The sequence below is a fragment of the Aquila chrysaetos genome, unplaced genomic scaffold (assembly GCF_900496995.4).
Source record: "Aquila chrysaetos chrysaetos unplaced genomic scaffold, bAquChr1.4, whole genome shotgun sequence".
NCBI classification, from domain to species: Eukaryota; Metazoa; Chordata; class Aves; order Accipitriformes; family Accipitridae; genus Aquila; species Aquila chrysaetos.
The window spans coordinates 267057-293324 of NW_024470382.1; the positions used below are offsets into that span (position 1 = coordinate 267057).

Consider the following 26268-nt stretch of genomic DNA (forward strand, 5'->3'; position numbering starts at 1 on the left):
CAGGCTGTATTCCCTGTGCGAGCCAGAAAGAAGGGTGAGGGAGGTTGTGGTGGGGGTGCTCCAGCTTCTGCCTTACTGGGTGCTGGTCGAGGGGTGGTGCCGTGTCCCTCAGGACCCGACATGCCAACAAGGACACGTGGCTGCGATGCCAGTGGAGGGAAGAGCCGTGCAGGGTGTCTGTGCCATGCAGGGTCATCGATGTAAGGCGTGGGGAGTGGGTGGGTGGACAGGGGGTCTCAGCCTAGCGCAGGGGCTGGATGCTGCTGTGCCCAGAACCGAGGGAGCCCCTGTCCTCACTGCTGGCAGCAACTCCTGCCTGCGCAGCCCTGATTGCTCTCCCTTCTCCCTACACTTCATTTGCAGAGGAGCTCCAGTCGCAAAACAAGGCAGCAGGCGATGCAGAGAAGGGTGAGTGCAAGGAGCGGACTGCTGCCACGGCTCAGTGCCCACGGGAGCCCCGGCTGGGGGCGGGCGTTCACGGGGGTCAAGACTGCCTTGCTGAAGACTTCCCATGCTGTGCCAAGAATGGCCATGGTGGGAGAGGTGCAGCACGGGCAGCCAGGCAGGGAGCGTGTGCTGGGTCTGGCTCCAAAGGGTGCCATGAGGCCAGTACGCATGTTCTGTGAGAGAGGGATGTGCTGTGCCCCTTGTCCTCCCTTGTTCCTGGTTGAGGACTCATGGGGCAAGACTTCCTCGAAGATCCCAATGGCAATGGTGCTGTGAGGCACAAGGGCTTTGCTGCTCCTGTCACTCCCGTGGTCCCTGGTGCATGATTTTGCCCATTTCCTTGGAGTTGGGGTGCTAAGCAAGGTCGTCTCCCTTCCCCATCTCTTTTTGCAGAGAAACAGAAACAGGAGATTGGTGAGTATTGCTGACTCCCTGGGTGCCATGTGTGCGCAAGCGGATCATGGGATGCGTTGCCGGGGTGGGACAGTGGAGGGCAAGCCACCCCTCACGCCACGAGATAGCTAGGAGAGCCTGCAGCGTGAGTGGTGTCAGGAGTGGTGAGAGACAGCTGGGCTGGAGGCGATCTCTCCCTGCTTTCCCTCTGCTTTCTTCCACCAAATGTCCCCGGGGAAAGGATCTCTAGCGGCAGCCATGGCCCTTGCAACTCGTGAGATTTGGGGCTGCCATGGCGGGTGGCTGGTGGTGTCCAGGCTGGTGGAGGCTTTGGTGCAGGCAGGAGGGTGAGGGAAGGGGATGTTGAGGGAAGGCCACGGTGTGGCTGCTGAGGCGGCGAGCCTGTGTCCCTGACCAGCCCCGGGTCCTGGTAGGGACGTGGGTGTCTGTGGTTGGTGGCAAAAATCCAATCAGCGCCACGTAATGAGTAGCTCCAAGGAGCGTGAGCCATCCACCATGCCAGAGGAGTTTTTCATCCCTCCCTGGGTTCGACAGTCCCTGAGCGGACTGGCTTGCAAGGACCATGTCTTGCAAGAACCTGGTCACGGTCTTGCCCTGACTTCATGTCTTCTTCTCCTGTGACCACGGGGACTCGGCAGAGGAACTGCGTGCAAGGAACGGTGAGTCTTTCTGCTTGCCCACGTGCCTTCTCCGCTGGGACAGGGGCCTTGGGGCGGGTGAAGGTGGGATGCTCCAGCAATGCCAACTGCTTTGCGATTGTCGTGTTGAGAGACCCTGCCAGTGCCCAAAGCTCGACATAGCAGCCAGTGCTCCCTAGCTTGGGCTTTGCCAAGGCAGTGCCCCATGGCCAATTGCTTTTGACTCCTCCTTTTTGTGAGGGGTCCCCCAACAGCAGCCGTGGAGGTCCTATTTCTGGTGTCTTTGCCTTTCAGTGCACCTTCAGAGGCAGAATGGTAAGTGTGGATGTTTGGTGTTTCGTGGCCTTGCCCGCCCGTGGTGCGGGGTCATTAGTGGAGTCTTGACAGTGCAATGGTTGTCCTATTCATGGGGTCCCTGGCTGTCGTCCTGGCCCAGCGTGCATTCGGCAGGGCTGGTGGGAAGTTCTCGTGAGTGGGGGAGCGGGAGCAAGGGCAGTGGGTCTCAACCAGCGCAGGTGGTGGATGCTGCTGTCCCCAGAACCGAGGGAGCCCTTATCCCCACTGCTGGCAGCAGCTGCTGCTTCTGCATCCCCAATTGCTCTCCCTTCTCCCTGCCCCTCATTTGCAGAGGAGCTCAAGCCACAAGGTGGGACATCAAGGGGTGCCAAGAAGGGGGACTGCATGCAGTGTGCTGCCACCATGGTTCTGTGCTCGTCTGAGGCCCAGACTGGGGATGGGTGTTGGTGGAGTATGAGACCACGTTGCCAAATAGACCCAGGCTTTTTCCCCTGTCTTCCTTGGAGTTGGGCTGCTAAGCAAGGTCGTCTCCCTTCCCCATCTCTTTTTGCAGAGAAACAGAAACAGGAGATTGGTGAGTATTGCTGACTCCCTGGGTGCCATGTGTGCGCAAGCGGGTCATGGGATGCGTTGCCAGGGTGGGACAGTGGAGGGCAAGCCACCCCTCACGCCACGAGGTAGCCAGGAGAGCCTGCAGCGTGAGTGGTGTCAGGAGTGGTGAGAGACAGCTGGGCTGGAGGCGATCTCTCCCTGCTTTCCCTCTGCTTTCTTCCACCAAATGTCCCCGGGGAAAGGATCTCTAGTGGCAGCCATGGCCCTTGCAACTCGTGAGATTTGGGGCTGCCATGGCGGGTGGCTGGTGGTGTCCAGGCTGGTGGAGGCTTTGGTGCAGGCAGGAGGGTGAGGGAAGGGGATGTTGAGGGAAGGCCACGGTGTGGCTGATGAGGTGGCGAGCCTGTGTCCCTGACCAGCCCCGAGTCCTGGTAGGGACGTGGGTGTCTGTGGTTGGTGGCAAAAATCCAGTCAGCGCCACGTAATGAGTAGCTCCAAGGAGCGTGAGCCATCCACCACGCCAGAGGAGTTTTTCATCCTTCCCTGGGGTGGGCAATAGCAGAATGGACTGGCTTTTGCAGGCAGATCAGTAAGTGTGGATCTTCAGGGTTAGTCTCCTTGCCTGCCCGTGGTGTCAGCTCAGTAATGGAGAGTTGACTCTGCCAGGGTTTTCCTGTTCCTCGGGTCCTTGGCTGTTCTCACCCAACTTGCATTCAGAAGGGCTGGTGAGGTGTTCTTGTGACTGGAGCGCTCCTGTGTTCCTTTGAGTCAGGGTGCTATGCAGGGTGTTCCCCCTCTCTTCGGGGAGAGACCCAGAAGAAGACTGATGAGTGTCGCTGTCTCCTTGGAGGCCATGTGTGTCAGATAATTGTGAGGTTTAGGGGTCTTCACAGGGTGTTGCTTGTGATGTTCTGGCTGGTGGAGGCTTTGGTGTTGGTAGGAGAGTGAAGGAAGGGTATGTTGAGGGAAGGCCGTGATGGGGCTGATGCGGCTAGAGAGCCTGGGTCATCAAGCAGCCCTGGGACCTGGTGGGAAAGTAGGTGATGATGGGGCATTGAAGAGATCCCTGCCAGAGTCAGAAGCTTGTGAGATGCAGCTCCAAGGAGCACAAGTCATCCACCTTCCCATTTTTTTTGTCACTTCCTTGGGCAGAATGTCCCAGAGTGGACTGGTTTCTAAGTTGAGAAACTGCGTGCAAAGGATGGTGAGTCTTTCTGGTTGCCTACATGCTTTCAAGTTTAGAGTCATTGGAAGGTGTATATACTTTGCTCTCCATGTTCCTTGGAAATATGTGACCTGAATCTTCAGGAAGCTGTTTCCATTATGAAGCCCAACCTAATCCACGGGAGTAACTCACAGTAGCTCAGACGGTCCTGTTAATAAATGCTGTATTCCTCCCATGTCCTTTAGTTACTTCCAGCTTCAATGACCTGACTATCCTTTTAAGTCTGTTGCCCTCTGATGTGCAAAAGACCTCATATCACTTGTGCCTCAGCCTTTCTAGTTGGAAAAGGTCCTCCTTGTGTGCGTAGAGAGGTGTTTTGGGGTTGTGTGGTGGGGTTTTTGGTAGCGGGGGAGGGGCTGCAGGGGTGGCTCCTGTGAGAAGCTGCTCGAAGCTTCGCCGGCTCCAAGTAGGACCTGCCTCTGGCCAAGGCCGACCCAATCAGTGACGGTGGTAGTGCCTCTGGGATAACATATTTAAGGGGAATCTGCAGCGGGGGAGGAGATTGGAATGTGAGAGAAACACCTATGCAGATACCAAGGTGTCCTGGTTTAACCCCAGCCAGCAACTAAGCATCACGCAGCCGCTCACTCACTTCCCCGCCATGCAGTGGGATGAGGGAGAGAATCAGGAAAAGAAGTAAATCTCGTGGGTTGAGATAAGAACAGTTTAATAGAACAGAAAAGAAGAAACTAATAATGATAACAATAAGCAAATGACAGTAGTAATAATGACAGGATTGGAATATACAAGTGATGCACAATGCAATTGCTCACCACCTGCCGACCGACGCCCAGTTAGACCCTGAGCGGCGATCCCCCCACCCAGCTCCCCCCAGTTTATATACTGGGCATGATGTCACATGTTATGGAATACGCCCTTGGCCACTTTGGGACAGCTGCCCTGGCTGTGTCCCCTTCCAACTTGTTGTGCCCCTCCAGCATTCTTGTTGTGTGAGCATGAGAAGCTGAAAAATCCTTGACTTTGGACTAAACATTACTTAGCAACAACTGAAAACATCAGTGTTATCAACATTCTTCTCATACCTAACTCAAAAACATAGCACTATACCAGCTACTAGAAAGACAATTAGCTCTATCCCAGCTGAAACCAAGACACAAGGCCAGTGAAGGAGGAGGTGCACCGGAGGAGGGGAATGCCCCTGCAGCCCGTGGTGAGACGGCAGGCTGTCCCCCTGCAGCCCATACAGGTGAACGGTGGAGCACATGCCCACCTGCAGCCCGTGGAGGACCCCACACCGGAGCAGGTGGATGCTCCCAAAGATGGCCGTGACTCCATGGGGAAGGCCATGCTGGAGCAGTCTGTGCCTGAAGGACTGCAGCCCATGGGAGGGAACCCTCCCCATGGTGGAGCAGGGGAAGAGTGAGGAGTCCTCCCCCTGCGGAAGAAGGAGCAGCAGAGACAACCTGTGATGAACTGACCCCAACCCCCATTCCCTGTCCTCCTGCGCCGTTGGTGGGAGGAGGTAGAGAAAACTGGGAGTGGAGTTGAGCCAGGAAGGAGGGAGGGGTAGGGCGGAAGGTGTTCTAAGGTTTGGTTTTACTTCTCAGTATCGTTGTTTTGATTTGATTTGTAGTAAATGGAATTGATTTTGTTTCTGCCCCAAGTTGAGCCTGTCTTTTGCCTGTGACATAAGTGGTGAGTGATCCCTCCCTGTCCTTGTCTCGACCCACCACCTTTTCTTTATAGTTTCTCCTCAACCCACCAGGGATGGGGAGGGGAGGAATGAGCATGCGGCTTCGTGGTGCTTTGTTACCTGCTGGGCTTAAACCACCACAAGAGCCCGTTTAGGAATGACTCTTAATGTCGTGTAGATCTGACTGCCTGGAAACCTATGGTGACTTCAGAAACAGTGGGTTAAAATATGGCATTTCAGGATACGGCTGAACTTTGGTATTAGCAGAGTTATCTGTATCCAGAGTCATCCTGTAGTGCTACCAAGTACTGAGTCTAATCCATAGTACGTTTTCTTTCTGTGCGTTTATCTTGTTTGGAAAGAGTTGCAAAGTTGGTAAAGTCATTATTGTCTCTTCAGTCCCTTAAACCCAGTGAAAGGAAAAGTCTGAAGAGAGGACGGGATGGTTCTTCTTTTATGGGACAATGAATTTAGAGCTTGTAACTAGAACTCCTGGGGCTTCAAAGCCTTTCCTGCACACAGTTCCAGGTGCACATCTCACACCTGTCTGTTCACATGCTCAGACCTTCATCTACAACTTGAAGTTTTTCACATACAGATGCCTACCTATGAGCTAATCTCTTAAGTTCACATCTCAGGACTTCGTGATCCTACCCTGCTGGGTCGTCTTTTCCTCTCTCACACATAAAAGCACAGGCTCAGTGATTCTGCCCTGGTTAATATTTACTCGACTGGTTTGACTCCTCAGCAGCTTGGTTTGTACAGTAGATTCTCTGCCTGCCACATCTTCTCTGCTATCCTTCCCTGCCCAGCCACTATGGCACAAAGCTGTCACAGTTGCATGGACCCAGAAACTCACCGGAAAGTGCACTCCCTCTTCCATTTGGAAGATTAGGGAAAATTCATGCTACCTGTTCCTTTGTATCCAGCCCCGCCTGAGAAATTCACAAAATGTGGCTGAAATTTATTTCCCTGAGTGTCACAAAGGTGCCTGTCTCTTTCTGTGTCCCTGGAAATGCTGGGGTGATGACCAGGGATCTCACATGCTTTGAAACGTGGCATGTGGCTGGTGGGGCATCTGTGTAAAATGCTGGCAAGGCAACAAACTGGGACCTGAGACAGAAAGTACTTCCCAAAGAGGAAACTCATCCCAACTTCAGATCCTTCTTCAGACCTCTCAGACACGGCTTGAGAGAGCAAGAGGGAATTTGAGTATCAGTTGACCCACATAGCTTAACCTTAGACTCAGTCTGAGATTTCCCAACTTGGAGTTGGAAAACTTTTTCAGTCAATGTTTGGAGTTTGGTTTTTCTTACCTATCGTTTTTTCTTTCTTTTTCCCCCCCCTTACTTGCTCTCAGAATTCAGAATGGCTCGTGGCAATGCAGGTAAAATAATGTATTTACTTATGCGTATACTCAATGGCTTGCAATCTGTGAATAATACAGAAGCAGTGCTGAGCATGGACTGGATTGTGAGTCTACAAATGCCTTTGATTCCAGGGATATGGAGATATTTCACTTGGCAGTGAAATATTTGAAAGTTAAAGTGTAATTTATACGTCTGAATGCAGTCTTTCTTCACTCCAGGCTTAGAGGTCTTTCTAGACTAGTTGTAGGGAGATTTTCAGAATGAAATGCAGTACACTACACTTTCCTTCTCTTTTTGCATATCTGTTTTAGAGGAGTGTTTGTAAAGCCCCAAATATCTGTTTGTTGTAGATGACATCAAGGTTGATGAGAACACAGCCCATCCAAACTTGTCTATTGCTGTGGACAAGAAGAGTTTTACGCATAAATCAGAGGCCCAGAAAGTGACTCAAAATGAAGAGAGTTTTGATTCATTTGTCTGTGTGCTGGGCTTAGAAAGTTTCTCCTCTGGGAAGCATTACTGGGAGGTTGACGTTGAAAAAAGCAATGACTGGGACCTGGGAGTAGCCAGAAAATCTGCTCCAAGGAAAGGAATAATGTCTCTGTCACCTGAAGAAGGATTCTGGGCTCTGGGCTTCAGTTTTAAATGTTACTGGGCAAGAACGGAGCCATGGACACGGCTAGCGGTGCAGAGAAATCCCAGGAAAGTCGGAGTTTACCTTAATTGTGAAGAGAAAATTTTGACTTTTTTCAATGTTACTGACATGTCTGTGATGTTCACATTTAAAGACTGTGCATTCTCGGAAGAAGTTTATCCGTTCTTTAAAAACTCACACAAAGAATCAACCATGAGAATTTGTTCAGTTAAAGAGGAATAATTTCTTTTTTTAATGTGGTAATTTTGTTGTGACATGAAAGATCATATTATTTTCTTAGACAAATTTAGTGCTTAATTGCTATTTATATATGACACATTCCTGATCACATTCTGTATTACATGTAGTTTAATACCTTAGCTTAAAATATTTTCCTTTATGTACACATTTTGTCCAATACTTGCAGCATGCATGCAGAAGTGAGCCATCCCATGCCACGATTTGATAAGTGATATCTTCATCTCAAGAACAGTTTCTGTAGAGTCTTTTTTCTGAAAAATAATTTCAGTCTTCATAATTCTCTAAGATTTTGTTCTGGACTGCTGCACTGTTGTGGTAGGTTGACCCTGGCTGAGTACCAGGTGCCCACCAAAGCCACTCTATCACTCCCCCCCCTCAGCTGGACAGCGGGGAGAAAATATAACAAAAGGCTCATGGGTCAAGATAAGGACAGTTTAGTAAAGTGAAAGCAAAGGTCACACGCGAAAGCAAAGAAAAACAAATGATGTTATTCTCTACTTCCCATCAGCAGGTGATGCCTGGCCACTCCCTGGGAAGCAGGGCTTCAGTACACATAGTGGTTGCTTCAGAAGACAAAAATGCCCCCACTTCCATCTCCCTTTACTTAGCTTTTATAGCTGAGCTGACGTCATATGGTATGGAATAGCTGTTTGGTTAGTTTAGGTCAGCTGTCCTGGTTATGTCCCCTCCCAAGATCTGGCCCAGCCCCAGCCTGCCATTGAGGGGGGGCAAAAATGTTGCGGAGGCAGCCTTGATGCTGTGCCAGCACTGCTCAGCAGTAGCCAAAACACTGGTGTGTTATCAACACCTTTCTAGCTACTGATGCAGAGCACAGCACTACGAGGGCTGCTATGGGGAGAATTAACTCCACCTCAGGCAGACCCAATACGATCTCCACCCCTTATTCCATACCATTTGCGTCATGCTCAGGTCCCACATAATTTAATACACATATCTTCTAACCACGCCATTGTATTTAATTCTCATTACTGAAATCCCTTCTTACCAACACTTACAACTGAAACTACATACTTAAACCACTTTTATGCCCAACATACAGATATATACATTCTTATTAACTACTATTCCCTGTCCTTTAACAGATAGATATTCCATGGGCTCCTTCCACTCCTCCAGATGTTCACTCACAGGTTATGACTTGGGCCCCATCCGTCAAGATGAGTGGTCAGGACAGGAGAAGCAGTATGTTCGATTATTGGGCACCAACACCGGCTTGGTTTGGGTCACCATTGCACTTGTCTGGTTCCTTGCGAAGTTCACTCCTTTGCAGTTCAGGTCATTCCTGCTACAGTACTTCCTACAACATACAACTCACATCACAGATTATTTTTCCCCCAGGGTTAAATGTCCTTGAAGCACACACTGGGTCTCCCCATCCTTCCGCATTACCCACCAAGTACACCCAGGTCCTTGAGCAAAGACAATCCCACGAATGGGTTTGCCTTTTCCCATGGGAGGAGAAATCCACACTGCCTTCCCCAGCGACTTCCCCATGTGCACTACGGAGACCTTATCTCCTCCCACAGTATGTAGGGGTTTTGTCTGGGCAGGACCAGGATGGTTAGCAGATCCTCTGGTGTTAACTAGCCAAGTGGCTTCTGCTCAATTTGTATCCCAATGCTTCCATGTCCCATTGCCTAGCGCTCTCAACATAGTCTTTAACAGTCCATGATATCTCTCAATTTTTCCAGATGCTTGCGGGTGATAGGGGATGTGGTACACCCACTCAATGCCATGTTTCTTTGCCCAGGACCTTATGAGGTTATTTTGGAAATGAGTCCCATTGTCTGATTCAATTCTTTCTGGGGTACCGTGTGGCCACAAAATTTGCCTTTCGCGGCCTAACATGGTGTTTCGGGTGGTGGCATGGTTTACAGGATATGTTTCTAGCCAACCGGTAGTTGCTTCCACCATGGTGAGTATGTAGCACTTGCCTTGGCGTGTTCGTGGCAGTGGTCTAATGTAGTCAATTTGCCAGGCCTTGGGATATCGAAAATCCAGCCACCACCCTCTGTTCCAGGGAGACTTTACTCTGGTGGCTTGCTTGATTGCAGCACATGTTTCACATTCGTGAGTGACCTGTGTGATGGCCTCCGTGGTCAGGTCCACCCCTCAATCACGAGCCCATCTATATTTTGCATCTCTCCCTAGATGTCCCAATGTTTCATGGGCCCATCGAGCTACAAATAGCTCACCCTTATGCTCCCAGTCCAGGTCCACCTGAGCTACTTCTATTTTGGCAGCTTTGTCTACCTGTTCATTATTTCTATGTTCTTCAGTGGCACAGCTTTTGGGCATGTGAGCATCTATGTGGCATACCTTTGGAGCCATGTGTTCTACACAGGCAGCGATGTCCTGCCACAATGTAGATGCCCAGATGGGTTTACCCCTGTGCTGCCAATTGGTCTTCTTCCACTGCTGTAGCCACCCCCATAGCGCACTAGCCACCGTCCAGGAGTCGGTATAGAGATAGAGTACCGGCCACTTTTCTCGTTCAGCAATGTCTAGGGCTAGTTGGATGGCTTTCACTTCTGCAAACTGACTTGACTCACCTTCTCCTTCAGTGGCCTCAATGACTTGTGTATTGGCTTTGTGTGGCAAGGTTTTGGTAGCGGGAGCAGGGGGGGGGTTACAGGGGTGGCTTCTGTAAGAAGCTGCTGGAAGCTTCCCCTGTGTCCGACAGAGCCAATACCAGTCGGCTCTAAGACGGACCCGCCGCCGGCCAAGGCCAAGGCAATCAGTGATAGTGGTAACGCCTCTGTGATAACATTTTTAAGAATGAAAAAAAAGTTGGGACAGATGGAAATGGCAGCCAGAGAGAGGAGTGCAAACATGTGAAAGAAACAACCCTGCAGACACCAAGGTCAGTGAAGAAGGATGGGGAGGAGGTGCTCCAGGCGCCGGAGCAGAGATTCCCCTGCAGCCTGTGGGGAAGACCATGGTGAGGCAGGCTGTCCCCCTGCAGCCCATGGAGGTCCACGGTGGAGCAGATCTCCACCTGCAGCCCGGGGAGGACCCCACGCCGGAGCAGGTGGGTTCCCGAAGGAGGCTGTGACCCCGTGGGAACCCCGCGCTGGAGCAGGCTCCTGGCAGGACCTGCGGATCTGTGGAGAGAGGAGCCCACGGAGCAGGTTTTCTGGCAGGACTTGTGACCTCGTGGGGGACCCATGCTGGAGCAGTGTGCTCCTGAAGGACTGCACGCCGTGGAAAGGACCCATGCTGGAGCAGCTCGTGAAGAACTGCAGCCTGTGGGAAGGACCCACGTTGGAGAAGTTCATGGAGGACTGTCTCCCGTGGGAGGGACCCCATGCTGGAACAGGGGAAGAGTGTGATGAGTCCTCCCCCTGAGGAGGATGAAGCAGCAGAAAATAACGTGTGATGAACTGACCGTAAACCCCATTCCCCATCCCCCTGCGCCGCTGGGGGGGGGGTTGGTAGAGAATCCGGCAGTGAAGTTGTGCCCAGGAAGAAGGGAGGGGTGGAGGGAAGGTGTTCCCAGATTTGGTTTTATTTCTCATTACCCTACTCTGGTTGATTTGTAATAAACTGAGTTAATTTTCCCCAAGCTGAGTCTCTGTTGCCCGTGACGGTAATTGGTGAGTGATCTCTCCTGTCCTTATCTCGACCCACAAGCCTTTTGTTATATTTTCTCTCCCCTGTCCAGCTGAGGAGGGGGAGTGATAGAATGGCTTTGGTGGGCACCTGGCATCCAGCCAGGGTCAACCCACCACAACTTGTTGTGTGGGACTCCACACAGCAGCTTTCCACTTCCGATGGTTCCGTACCACACGATAGGATCCATCAGTAAACAAAGCATAACACCTTTCGTCTTCTGATAACTCATTATATGGTGGTGCCTCTTGGGAACGAACCACCTCCTCAGGCAATGCTCCCAAATCTCTGCCTTCTGGCCTGTCCATGATGTCTTCCAGAATTCCTGGGCGGTTGTATTTCCCCACTCAAGCTCGTTGCGTGATCAATGCAGAGGCTCCAAGTGAGACCATGCTCGGCAGCTGCAGTGTAGAGTACATTTGGTATGTCTGGTCCTGTCCGGACAGGACCAAGAGCTACTGCATGAGCTATTTCCCGTCTAATGCGCTCAAAGGCTTGCTGTTGCTCAGGGCCCCATTCAAAATAGTTCTTTTTTTGGGTTACTCGATAGAGAGGGCTCACAAGCTGACTATAACCTGGAATATGCATTCTCCAGAACCCCCCAAGGCCTAGGAAAGCTTGTGTTTCTTTCTTGTTAGCTGGTGGAGACATACTTGCTATCTTGTTAACCACATCCATAGGCACATGATGGTGTCCATCCTGACATTTTGTTCCCAAGAACTGAATTTCCTGTGCAGGTCCCTTGACCTTGCTTTTCTTTATGGCGAAACCAGCTTTCAGAAGAATCTGAATTGCTCTTTTTCCCTTCTCAAACACTTCTTCTGCCTTGTTGCCCCACATGATGATGTCATCTATGTATTGTAAATGTTCAGGGGCATCGCCTTGTTCCAGTGCAGTTTGGATTAGTCCGTGACAAATGGTAGGGCTGTGCTTCCAGCCCTGGGGCAGTTGATTCCAGGTGTATTGGACACCTCTCCAAGTGAAAGCAAACTGTGGCCTGCGCTCTGCTGCCAAAGGAATGGAGAAAAACACATTGTCAATATCAATTGTAGCATACCTCGTGGCTGCCTTTGATGCCGGTTCATATTGGAGCTCTAACATATCTGGTCCCGCAGCACTCAGTGGTGGTGTCACTTCGTTCAGGCCACGATAATCTACTGTTAACCTCCACCCTCCACCAGACTTTTGCACTGGTCATATAGGACTATTAAAAGGTGAGTGAGTCTTGCTGATGACTCCTTGGCTCTCCAGTTGATGAATCAGCTCATGGATGGGAGCCAGGGAGTCTCGGTTTGTGCGCTATTGCCGCTGGTGCACTGTCCTGGTAGCAGCTGGCACCTGCTGTTCTTCAACTCGCAGCAATCCCACAAGGAAGGGATCTTCCAAGAGGCCAGGCAGGGTAGATAGCTGTTTGATCTCTTCTGTGTTTACAGTGGCTACACCAAAAGTCCATCGGTACCCCTCTGGGTCCTTGAAGTACCCTCTCTTGAGGTAGTCTATGCCAAGGATACAAGGGGCCTCTGGGCCGGTCACAGTGGGGTGCTTTTCCCACTTGTCCATTGTTAAGCTCACCTCAGCCTCCAATAGAGTGAATTCTTGGCATCCTCCTGTCACTCCAGAGATCCAGATGGGTTCTGTGCCCCTGTAGTGTGCAGCGTACACTGTGCACCAGTGTCTACCAAAGCCTTATACTTCTGTGGGTCTGATGTGCCAGGCCATCGAGTCCACACAGTCCAGCATATCTGGTCATCCCTTTCCTTCTCCTGGCTGAAGGCAGGGACCCTCTATTGCTGTTCCTCATCAGAGTATTCACTGTCTGACCCTTGCGGTGCCACACCAGAAGTCCCCTCACCGGAATCAAGGGAGGTGGTTTCAGTTCTTCTATGCCTGGAGGATCGCTCATTATTTTCTTGGGCCTCTACAGCAACTACGCTGACAGCCTTCTTCTTGGGTGTCCCCTTCTTAACAGCTGTCTTCCCTCTCAGTTCACGTACACGGGCTTCCAGCTTAAACTGTGTACTTTGTACTTGCATACAAAGCCCAACTTCATATCATGAATTCAAATACACACACCCCAACAAATGCACAGCACCCCATAAAGGTAACCTCTCCCCATCACTCTTCTGGAGGGAATTCTCAGAATTTTGGAGGAAAAGAAAAAAAAGTTTTAAACCAGAGTAACTTAAAACATAGTGATGTGTCCACACTTCACTTCTTGGGTGGAGAACATGGCATCTGTGCTTCAAGAAGAGTCTGAGAGGCAACATAAATCGACTTAACACAGTGCTACATCTCTCTGACACACTTTGAACCCTTGGGATAGAGTAATATGCTCTTCTAGTGCATAAATAGCCGCGACAGAGCTGTCTGCTCCACAAGATCTTCTGAATCCCAACCTCTTGCCAGGTAAAATGCAATTTAGATGCCTAAACATAGACACCCATTGCTCTTTAAGATTCTTTAGGGCATCCAACATGTCTACATGGGGCTGTCATACAGCACAAGGCTTGTGGGACACATGTGTCTTTTTGAAGTGGCAGCTGGAGACCTCCTGAGACAGAAACGACAGCAGGTGCTGAAGGATCCTTGTTTCCAGGCTGTCATGGTTATTTTCTGTGAACACTCCTTTCTTCCGTGGAATTTAAGCTTACCAGCTTTTGTCCTGTGCATCGTGGAGGTGGAAGATAATTTATTCCTTCATTTTTGCATTAGCGATCTCAGAGTTATGGTTACATTCATACAGGGGGTGTAGACCTCAGTGGAGCCTGATTCAATACCAGCCTTGTTTTTTAATGACCGTCACTGGTAAATTTGGAGTCAGTTTTGAACCAGGATTTGACTTGCATTAATATTGCATCTCCACTGTCTCTTTACACAAATGTCTCACAATACAAGTTCACAGTCTTTTCATCAGGTGAGATTCAGTCTGAGACAAAGATCTAAATGGAGGTGTCCACATATGAACTAGGTAGGTATGTTTAATTTTAGTTAATGGAGTTCTAAGTTGTGATTAAGTTGCCTAAACATAGATGTCTAGTGCCAGTTCAGACCCGTCAATGTCTCTGAGACTGGCAGGGCTGACACGAGACTCATGGAAGACCCCTGTCCTTTTGAGTCCCTCTGGCCTTGTTTCCTGTAAATCCATTTTCGGCTGAAGTAAGTTTGTCATTTTGTTCCTACTGAACAGAACTGAACTTTGATACACAAAATACCCGTTGGACATAAAATCCAGATGACCAATGAGCAGAGTGTTATCTAAGGAACACAGAACATGCTAATGCCCTTGAACCAACAGACAAATCACTCGAAACCCACGGCATAACAGAGAGAGGAAAAGCAACCTGATAGTCCAGCTAGGCTGAGTCTTCATTCAACTCTCTAGTTATGAAAATGCCTCCAGTTTCTTATTCTTTGTCATAAACTCCATAACATTATTAGGAATGGGAGTCAGACAGCGCTGTAGTTTCCAAGATTCTTTCTAGAACCCTGTTTACAAATAAGATTTACAATGGCAGCTTGCCACTTCTCCAGTGATGTAGTTCTTTGTAGCAAGAAGTTACGCTGCTCTTCTTCCCATGACAATGTAGCTTAATCCACCTCCGAAACAGCAAATACAGTGGGCCAGATTCTGGCAAAAGCAAAGCTCCCTAATTCATGGAGTCACAGAGAAAATTAGCTTAGAAGAGATCTCTGGAGCCCTCTACTCCAGTCCCCCCCACGAAGAAAGACCAGATTGCTCAGGGGCTGTACTGAACCAGCAGCAAATCTGAGTCCTCTGAACTGCTCTTCTAGTAAGCCCCCACGAGGTATTCGGTGATTTTGTAGGTGCTGTTGTACTTGTGGCTGGCCTCCAGCTGCCGCACCAGAAGTGGAGAGTTCTCCATTGGTCCTGTATCCTATGTCAGGCCTGAAGAGGCATTTCCACGTCTCTAGGACATCTGGAATGCCTGTAGGCATCTATGGTTAGGCAGCTAAATTCTGCTCATGCTCAACACAGTCAACTGCGTGTGGGGAGTGATTCCTGACTTGCTTCATCTGCCTAAACCGAGGCATCACATTCTTGTGTTTGAGATCACGTACGGTGCCTTATGCCAAAGAGGGACAAAACAGCCTGAGATAACAGAGGGAGATAGCAGCCTTGTCGTTGACTGATAAAACCGATCTTCCTCAGCTCCTTAATGCTATATGTTCCTGAAGTCTACACATGGATGTGTCCATGGGGTCATTCAGAACAAGCGACTAGCCTAACACTGTCAATTGTCCTTTGGAAAGGCCTCTCTCTCATCAGAAACATATAAAAAAAATTTCTGTCCCTCCCCGTTACATCCAGATGTTTCAATGAAAAATATTAATGAGATAGCTGAATGCTGTGGTTTAACACCAGTAGCCAGCTCAGCACCGCACAGCCGTTCACTCACTCCTCCACGGTGGGATGAGGAAGAGAATCGGAAGGGTAAAAGTGAGAAAACTCATGGGTAGAGATAAAGACAGTTTAACAGGTAAAGCAAAAGCTGCACGTACGAGCAAAGCAAACCAAGGAATTCATTCACCACTTCCCATCGACACGCAGGTGTTCAGCCATCTCCAGGAAAGCAGGGCTCCATCGCTTGTAATGGTATCTTGGGAAGACCAACAGCAGAATGCCAAATGTCCTGCCCTTCCTTCTTCTTCCCCCAGCTTTTATTCCTAAGCATGACATCATATGGTCTGGAATATCCCTTTGGTCAGTTGGGGTCAGCTGTCCAGCCTGTGTCCCTTCCCAACTTCTCGTGCAGCCCCAGCCTACTCGCTCGCCAGGCGGTGTGAGAAGCAGAAAACACCTTGATGCTGTGCAAGCACTGCTCAGCAATAACTAAAACATCCTTGTGTTACCAACACTGTTTTCATCACAAATCCAAACCATAGCCCCATACAGGCTACTATGAAGAAATTTAACTCTATCCCAGGCAAAACAAGGACCCTGAGTGAGCAGGGACACTGGAAATGGAGAAGCCATAAATCATAGCTGTTCACAAGAGCTACATAGCCCTGTTAACACGGGTTCCCATGACTTTGCAGACCACTTCAGCTCTGTCCATTGTCCCAGTCATATGTAAGCAAAATAATGAATGACTTAAGGCAGTTACCACCCACAAAGTTAATCTAAACAGACCTTGCCATGAACCCTCGTGTTGACCATGCTCAGATATCATTCAGTGTTGATACGGATATGTTTTATTCAGCTTAGGGCATAAACAAATGAGCTTGTGCAGAGAATTTCTAGTTTGATTCACCTTGCAGGCATCCCTAAAGAAAAACCTCTCTTCTTCCTCAGCACTCTTCTTCTCTTGGTGGATATTTACTTGTGGTCTTGGCTGTTCTTTACTTTTCAGGGTTTTTTTACTGTTCAATGGTCCTTCCCTGTAACCATCAGGAAGGTGGCAATGACCCTCAAAACTGATTTAGTCACTTACCCTGACTTGAGGGTGCTTCTCTTGTGCATTTGAATCTAGGAAAGCTGGAGACATCTGGTCTTAGAACACAGACCATACATAGACCATAGAATGGTTTGAGTTGTGAGGGGCCTTGAAGAGCATCTAGCCATGGGCAAGGATAAAGTGACATCTGCTTGAAAAAGAAAAACAGGATGCACCGAGTTGAAATCAACACTTAGAACAGCAAGGTGCTGAGCTGAGCTGAGCTGAGCTGAAGGTATTAAGCTATAGCAAAGAACTTGGTATTTCAAAGGTGGTAATAATAGCATCCATGGGAAACAAACAGGAATGTAACTGTTATGTCTGTGGCTAGCTAGAGGTCAGGCAGAAGCAAGCAGCAGCCTTTACATCTTCTGTTTTCTGCAGATGAGGAACATGAGAGTTTATCTGAGACAGAAGAACTCAGCAAAGAGAACTAAACAAGACAATTTCATATCACATCCAGTTCAAAGGCTTCCTCATGTTGTTTTTTCCCAGAAGACACCAGACAGATATAAATTCCCGCATCAGACACCTGGATGTCTTTTAGTAGTAAAGACAAGACCCCTCTGCTTGGGACCCATTGAAGAAGCTCTTTTTGACCCCAGCGCCTTTTGCTTTGAATCTTTTTCCCAGTGCTTCCATTGTAGGAGATGATCTGTATCAGTTCTGACGGTCTGGAAAGAAACCATTCCATAGAAATGTTTGCCAGAATGCCAGTAGCTGGCAGCCTGCAGTCCAAGAGCACATCATTTCCAACAGCTCCAGCAACATATGTGGAAGTGAGAATGTTTGGAATAGCAACTGCACACAAAATATAAAACAAGACATGTCAAGCCACAGTGATCCTGAGGAATACCTGAAGCTGTGCAAGGAATGAATTCATTTCATGCTTAGAAAAGTCTCGGGTTCTGACAGTACAAACACATTACCACAAAAGAAGTGACAATGTCACCTTGTAGGGCTTGGGTTATTGTCAGGACTTGTATTCTAGTCGAAAGAGACCTCAACTGTCCCTCTCCCTTACTGATCCAATATGGTTTTGTATCTTGGCCTATACCATGTAGTTACATTCCTCTTTGGAAAGTATATAAACCTTCAGGTAGTTAAGTTGTTTAACTACATTTGTGCTTCCTGACAGCTCGTTCATGGAAACTGCCTACGAGTGTGCTCTTACTACAAGACTACAAGATATAGTATAGCTAGTTAAGTACCCAGGCGTTCCTACTCCTCCATGTTGATATCCTCATCCTATTTGCGGCTATCATTCTTAACCGGTGTGTAAGCAAGCACAATGTAGCTCTGGATGAGCAGCGTTAATTGTTCTCCCCAGCCATGTCATAGCAACACACTTGCCTTAAAGTGTCTAACTCCGTAAGCGGCTTCTCTGAGTGACTCTTTTCCCCCTTGAAATTCCCTCCCACTACCAGTCCATCAGCCGTGGGCCTCTTGACCAACCCTTGCACTCCTGATTGAAAGAAGAGATGACACTGACCTGTCACTTCCAATTCAATGGCCACCTGATCATGCCATTGTCCTGCTGTTACTCTGCAAATGTATTTCCCTTTGTCAGGGACCTGGGCGTTCTTCAGTTTTAGGGACAAGTTGCCTGTGCTCCACTGGCTGAGGAAGAGCTCTGTGCCTCCCCAGCTTCGCTCCTCTAGCCAGCTATCTTTCACTGCTTCATTATAGGAGATCTCCTTCAGTGTCCTGAAGGGCTGTAGAGCAACCCACTGAACCGTGATGCTCCTGGGAAAAACGGTGAGTGACAACTGGCAAGGCAGAATGACATCTTCCCCAATGAAGCCGGTAATTGGGTTGTTCGGAGGAAGGATGTGGAACTGGCCTGTTTGAAGACAGCAACATTTAGAGGAACTGTTGAAGAAGGCTAGAGAGGGCATCCGAGTCACTCAGTCTGGGGAGAGGACTTTCTTCCCTAAGTGACCTCCAGAAGCTGGAGGCTTCTGGGCTGCAGCCCCTAGAGATGTCTGGACACAAGGCATGTCCATGCTGTGCAGTGGAGCTAAGTGCAGAAACACTGAGCCTTATCCACGGAGTTATGCAGTGAGACAAGGCTGATCAGACCAAAAACAGTTCAGTAGTGAGTAGCAGGTGAATGCAGTGATGACATGTAAACCTACTCTGCAAATCAGACGTTGTGGATGCCTTGTAGGCACTGGGTAGCTGAAGGTGTTTATGTCCCAGACCAGTTCAAAATGAATTCTTTTTTCTAGCTGTTCTGCTCCCAGCGGTTCTGGTGGTGTTTGCCTTGTGTCTGGTCCTTCAAGGGTCCCATACTCAGGCAAGACACAGTTCACACGAACTCAGAAAACATTTCACTGACCTGTCACATCCAGCTCCACCACAGTTTCATCACGCCAGCTCTCAGAGTCCAGGCTGCAGACGTACTCTCCTTTGTCAGTGTACGTGACATTTTTCAGCACTAGAGACATGTTCCCATGATTTAGTTCAACAGAAGACAGTTCTGTTCGGCCCTTATACCTCCCACCTCTTATTTCTGACTGGATTCCCCCATTACAGAAAACCTTGTGGATTAATTCTGAAGAATGAAGCAACGTCCACTGCACTACAAAATTGCCAGTAAAATTAGTGAAGAACAGGCAGGGCAAGAGAATATCTCTTCCAATTACTCCAATAACAGGAGATCTCAAAGGCAGGCTTCTGTATGGAGCTGTCAAGACGCAGAGAAAATGTATTTATACACTTAGGAGATCAGGATCCAGTGGAAAGACAAAGGTCAGAACTTCTATGGAGCATAGCAAGACCAGTGTCATAGTCTCCAGCCCCTGAACAAGTCAGCATCCCATAAAACACCTCAAGTGGCCTTAGAGGTAGACATTTATCCAGACGCAACTGAAAAGACTCTTAGGTGTACTCTGAACAGCACTTGAGGCTCAACTGTCTGTATCGACTAGATTTCTGTCAGCTACCATGGGAGCTTGGACACTGTTCGCTTAAATTTAGATGTAGTAACTGTAGCCAAATCTCACCCTGGTTTAGGATAAGAGAAATCCTTCTCTTTCTCTGCTGATTTATTGGTTACATCTCCACTGATCATAAAGTGTGAAATTGTAGTTAAATGTCAGATGAATCCTCCACTGGACAGCTTACCCAGGTGCTGATGTCCATAAACCCTATCTGGCTTTGCCTTTCCTTCGGAACAAATTATTCTTTTCCACGTGCACTCCTAAGAAGGAGATACAAGCAGATGGGGATAACCTGGTTCATAGCTTAGCTGCCCAAACTTCCTGCCTAGAATATTTTCTTTATCATATTCATTTGACTGATTTTTCAAAATCTGGTTGCATTTCACATGGGCACTCGGCTTACTGCCTGAACTAGCGTTCCAGTCAACCCATTTGCCTATCCCTGTTGGAATGAAAAGAAGCATCTTGAAAGATAACAGATCTTTCTGGAATTCACCTTATCGTGGCATGGAGAGATTACTTTTCATCTTACTTACAAGCAATGATACCCAGGCACTGACCTGTCACATCCAGTTCCACGTAGGTCTCCCTGTACCAATTGGAATAGGCAACCTTACAGATGTATTTCCCTTTGTCAGAGACTTGGATGTTCCTAAGCTTCAAGGAGAGGTTTCCCCTCCTCACTTGGGATATGAAAAAGGCAGTTCGACCCTTGTAGCTTTTCCCTTGCCTCTCCACCTCATTTCTTCCACTGAAGGAGCTAATTTCTATTCTCTTCAGAGCTCTAACAAGCATCCATTGGACAGTGAGGCTGACAGGGATGCTAGGGGCAGAGATGTAGCAAGGCAGGATGGCATCTTCTCCAACAGCTTGGATGACAACATTGTTAGGGGAATGGACTGTAAACTGACCTGAGAAAAACAGATATGCACGTTACAAGTTAGTGCTGACTCAGTGTGGGAATTGGTTTCAAAAGAGAAGCATTTTTTAACAGAGCTTCTGCCATTTCTGCAGTGAACCCCTTAGGCAAGGGGCCAGAGCATGTACTTTGTGATGTATCCAGGATAGTGGCACTTGTACTGCTCACCAGAGATGCATGCACTTCAGTAAGATTTAACTCTAAATTCAGACACCTGAGCTTGGGTCTCTGTACGTAGGGGGCTGCATGCGCACTGGGAACCAGAATGGATTTCCTAAGCTTAGGCGTTTGGTATCACTGGAGTCATCCTAGCGGAACCACAAGATCCACGTACAGCTGAAGGAGATGATACAGCACAAATAGGAGCCCTTTCAAAGAAATGCATGGAGACCAGACTGGATACTTTATGCTGTCTTAAGTGGCACCAGATATCTATCTTTGGATAACTGAATAAGACCGTAAACGTCTACATTAACGTGATGTAAATGGATGTTTGTTGACGAGATCTCCAGTGCCATACTGCTCCAATGAGGAGCGGCTGAAGACACTGGATTTGTCTAGTTTGGAGAAAAAGAGGCTGAGGGGTGACTTCATTGTTCTCTACAGCTTCCTGAGGAGAAGAAGTGGAGAGGGAGGTGCTGATCTCATCTCCCTGGTACCCAGTGACAGGATGTGTGGGAATGGTTCAAAGCTGCATCAGGGGAGGTTCAGGCTTGACGTTAGGAAACATTTCTTTCTGGAGAGGTGGCAAACACTGGAACGGGCTTCCTAGAGAGGTGGTCGATGCCCCAAGCCTGTCAGAGTTTAAGAGGCGTTTGGACAATGCCCTTCATAATGGGCTTTAACTTTTGGTCAGCCCAGAAGTGGTCAGGCAGTTGGACTAGATGATCGTTCTAGGTACTTTCCAAATGGAACTCTACTCTACTCTACCCTACCCTAGTCTACTTTACACCTGTTCTTTTTATTCTATTCTATTCTATTCTATTCTATTCTATTCTATTCTATTCTATTCCTAGGCACGTATAGGCATCTACACTTAAGTATTTTAACCTGGAGCAGAGTGAAATGGTGTCAAGCTTACTGCATATACTCTTCTCATTCTTACCACAGATGCAAGGGAAGTCCAACATGGTCTGTGCTTATGAGCTGTGGACACCTCCCGTTTGGCCATGTGTGTTCAACTCCTGGATATACTCAAAGTCAGATTCAGGGCTTTTGGGTTTGATTTGGTTTTGTCTGGGAAAAGGGATATCTCTCTCTTGGTACTTTCATGACAAATAAGTAACTGTTTTTAACAAATACGTAGGGGTGTGTGTATAAATCTATATGAATATTTCCATATGGATGCCTTACATAGCCCAGAGCCTCTCAGTCAAATGGTGCCAGACGCCCGAGGGAATGTGAGATATCCATAGCGGGCCAGCAACAGGACGTATGGAATACCTTTGCCCTTATGAAAAGGCAGCTGGAAGACAGTTATGATCTCCTGAGACATTTGAGGTGGCTCTAGATAACAACATTAGGAACTAAATCCCTTCTCTTTTTACTGTAAGGAACCCTACTTGAGGGGAGTCAGGCAGCTTAGATACCTTAGATGCTTACTTGACTAAATTTAGTTGTCTCTAGTACAATTTGAGCTAGTCTAGGGCATGCTTTCTTTCAGAGGACTCCCAAAGGTCTTCCTCAGGGCCTGGGTTGTATATGCTTGTCCTCTGATAATGCATGAAGTATTCTAGGCTTTCTCAAACTGGAAGAGAAGTGTCTAGGTAGGTACGTTTATCAAGTCCCTCTAGTCAATGCAAGTACTTCAAGCGACACATCTCACCCTACAGCAAGAAATACAGAATATGGAATATAGTAGACTATAGTATATGTCTTCCATATAGACTTCATCAGTAAACTTCCTTCTGAGCTTAATGAGGCAGGTAACTTCCTATACCGTAAGTTATATTTTCCAGAATTTGGAAGTCTACAATTTTTGCTATCTATATATATGTATATGCATCTACATACATATTAAAAAAAATATTGGAGATTACTTGTTTTTTATAACCCTATGGCATAAATTCTGCTTACCACTAGCCTTCTGAAGTATTTGCAGAACAATCAGGATATGTATCAGTGCCTGCCACATGATGAAGAAAGCCATTGCTCAAGAGTGGCAGAAGTTCAGACTCTCCAGACAACTGCACAACAGCCAGGCAAAGACCTCGGGGGCTTTTCCTAAATGAAAAGAAGAAGGTGAAAGCAGGAAGTTTAGATGTTAGCTTAGCTTATTAGAAAGAACACGAAGGTAACTTCTGAAAAGGGTTATGTGAATTGTTACAACACCAGAGACCAGAAACAAGCTATGTCTTTACAGGACTAGTCACTAAGCGTAGCAGAGAGAACTTCCAGTCAATGAGCATTGATGCTACTTAAATTACCTAAATGCCTTGGGGTATGAACCCATTCAGTGATGTTGCACATCTTTTCCCCTAAAGTCTTGTCCTTTCAAAAATCTTTACATACATTTGCTTTTATCTAATGTCTACCACAGACACTTACAAATAATTTTCCAGGGAGAGAAGGATGGGGAAGGGAAGTGATCTGTTCAAAGTACAATGGCATTAACTCAAGACACAATTTTATGGAACAGGATGTTTAAGAAAAAGCTCAGCTTTTTCAGGCGTGCATATATCATACCCGTTCCTAGGGTTTATTGAGCTTCAGCAGGAGTCTGTTTTTCCATATTCGAGTTCATTTAAAAGTAGCAGACCAAGCATGCATGAGCTAAAGAAAAGGAGGTTATAAGGTCATTAACTTTTCAAATATGCATGAATACTCACGTTACGGTGAAAAAAGAAACAGAGGAATGACTGACTCTGAGAGCTTTCATCTTCAAAGTATTTAAATGGCTATTTATGGCATTCAAACTACAAGATAGTAGTGAAACAGTAACAATAAAATGGAATACATATTCCTAATACTCACGTTCTCCAAATTATTGGCAGATGTAAAAAAGAGAATTAAAATTAAAAAAATTATTTCAGATGCCCTGAGTCTTTTGAACCAGAAAATTGTGTGTTCCCCACTCCAAGCTGTTACAACTTGCTGGTTTGTGTTTACCACGCCAAACATGCAGAGAAATAAGTTGGCCTCATGGCTACAAGCCAGCACAGGCTGGAGAGTTTTAGCAGCTCAGGAAGAGCAATGAGGTTCAGGCACTGACTGGGATCAGAAGCAATGAAACTACTTTTGTACGATACGGCCCTTCAGGAAACAGGTTCTGGGAAGACATAGGGTGGATTTCACCGGGCCTGTTTCAGACAAATGTGATGAATGGTATCATTTAAGTACTTTGTTTCTTGCCATTCACTGTAAAGAAAACCAAAATTACTCCCCATCATTGTGCATGTCTAAGAATAGGTAAAAAGAATCCTCCATCCCTGGTCCCTGGTGAGCACTGGTGTCAGGAAACCACTTGTGGTGTAGCTTCTCTTCAGAGTTCTAGGAAGTCCAAAACCAGCTCTGATTGCCTGACGATGATGAGCAGACAACTTCTCCAAAGCCAAAAACTCCCTGTGGACATTGCAAAGCCTTGCCGAAGGTTGGTCTCTACACCAGCTCTGCTGCTATAACAGCTTTTGAGGAGACAAAACATCTCTGCAGCTCACGATTGGGTTCATATTTCTCTCCATGGTCTGCAGTTGCCAGCCATAATGATTCTCAAGCCTCACTTAAACTTAAGAAGCTTCACACAGAAAAGTTACATTAAGAGCTTGTAGCACGCATGAGATGGATCTGGCTATTTCTGGAGATTGATCCTGATACCTTAACATAGTGGAGAAGCATTTTCATACCTTGCTCTTGCATTATGGTGAACATTTTCCCTTTTCCGAAAAGAAAGAATTCATTCTGTGATCATTTGTTTTTTTTCAAAATGGTCAACATTATTGATGAAACAGGAGCAATTCAACTCAGGCCAGTATGTTAAATAGGCATAATGCCACTAGCATTCCCAAGGAGCAAATGGGCATAGCTATGCCTTTTGGATGTTGAAAGACAACTGTTGATACAAAACACAGCCTTAGCTAGAGGAAAACTTCATTTTCTCACTTTTCTACTAAAGGCGTGGCCTTTTGAGAGACGACAACATCCCTTTCTATGTCCTATAAAATCAAAACAGTTTCAAGGTAACATTGGTATAGCAGAACAAAGGAAGGAAATTCTCCCTTGTTCTGTTTCAGGTAAGGCAGAATCATATAAAATTATCATACTTGCAGACCAGAGATCTGTTCATATCTTGCTGAAAATATGATCGTTTGAATTTCTTAGCTCGAAGGTAGTTTCTTACCTGGAGAGCAGAAAGGAAAACAGCCATCACAAGCTTTCCTTGGGTTTGGGAGAACTGGACTTTTGTACTGAGAAGTAGATTGACATTATTACTATTTGCTCCTTTTGCTTTCATACCTTGCACAGCCATAGAGTCGTTTATTAACCAGGGACTTGGGTAAACAGATATTACTCCAATAAAAGCAATACCTTTGTCGTCACAACCGTGACACAGGGCTCCATTCATCCCAGTTGAAATCTCAGGCTACAAGGTAACACAATTGCATCCTTTCATACTGTGATCTTCCCCTGTACCTCAAGACATGGACTATTGCTGTGTGAACATGTGGCTTCAACCAGAGCGAACAATACCATGCTTTGTGTGAAAGGCATATTATGAAAGGCAAGCGCAAAAATACGACTTCAAATTTGTTGGCTGGAGGGAGAGCTGAACTTCATCTCCCCTGTCTGAGGTGTATGTCTTGACTGTTGAGCCACCTTCTACCTAAAAGTGTCTCATCGTCAGTCACCCCCGTCTTTTTGATGATTCTCAAATAGCAGAAGGAAGTTTTCTTGGTTCTTTGAAACAAAGGGCAAAGGACACAGATAAAGGAGGACGGATTTTTTATCCCCTTCTTTCCATGCTGAAGCTAGAAGCCTACTTTCCGCAGAGCCCTGCCTTTATTACTTATTTACTGTGAAGTGTTGCATGGAAGAGCGAGTTGTCTTGTTTCCCTCTGGAGCTGATGGAGAAAGACAGGCTTCTCCAGAGCATGATTCATCCCAGCAGGCTGAACAGGGAACTCCTGACTCAGTTTGAGCACAAGGAACAAGTGTATAGCGGACGGAGAATAGTGGGGCAAACCAGGAGGAATGAAACAGCATTGTCTGGGCTTGTACAGATGGAATTAGGAAGGTCAGAACTCACCTGAAGTTAAAACTGCTGTAGAACAAGGCCCCTTGGCAGCAAAAGAAAGACTCAGAGTAGTGTAGGGTCAGTGCCAAAAGGGGTGTGTAGGGAACACCGTTGGGAAGATCTCGCGATGTCACAGAAAGGTAGAAGGCTAGTCGTCGCCTCCCTATGACATATCAGTAATCCCACCTACCGTTGTTAGTATAAAAGGAATTAACTGCGCAATAAAGGACGGAGTTGGCACTCACACCATGTGTGTTATCTGTCTCTTCCCTGGTCCAGGCCGACCAGTGATCTAATCGCGGCACCTTGATATGTAGCACTGCTACAGGGGTGGGAGATTTCCGGGCCCCAAAAGGACCTTTTCCCCAGTTCTGAGACAATCTATGCCAGACTGTGGTGTGAACCTTGTCAAAGACTGGGTGTGTTGGTTGTTGGTTTTTTTTTAAATCCAGGTGCATTCTACCCACTGGATTACTTTTATCCACATGCTCATTGATAGTTTCCGGGAACTCCAGGCAGCACAGAGAGGTGGGATTTCCCTTTACAGGACCTGAGCAACTCTTCTCCGACAGATTGCATTTGTCCCTGCACCA

The 26268-nt window shown here is 47.4% G+C and overlaps 1 long non-coding RNA gene across 1 annotated transcript; it reads left to right on the forward strand.

The window, feature by feature from the left end:
- The first annotated feature begins 13033 nt into the window (after window positions 1–13033).
- Window positions 13034–19406, forward strand: LOC121233094. Its single transcript, XR_005931878.1, has 3 exons — window positions 13034–13139; window positions 13869–13873; window positions 19395–19406. It is a non-coding gene; the product is annotated as an uncharacterized LOC121233094 (long non-coding RNA).
- The last annotated feature ends 6862 nt before the right edge of the window (window positions 19407–26268 follow it).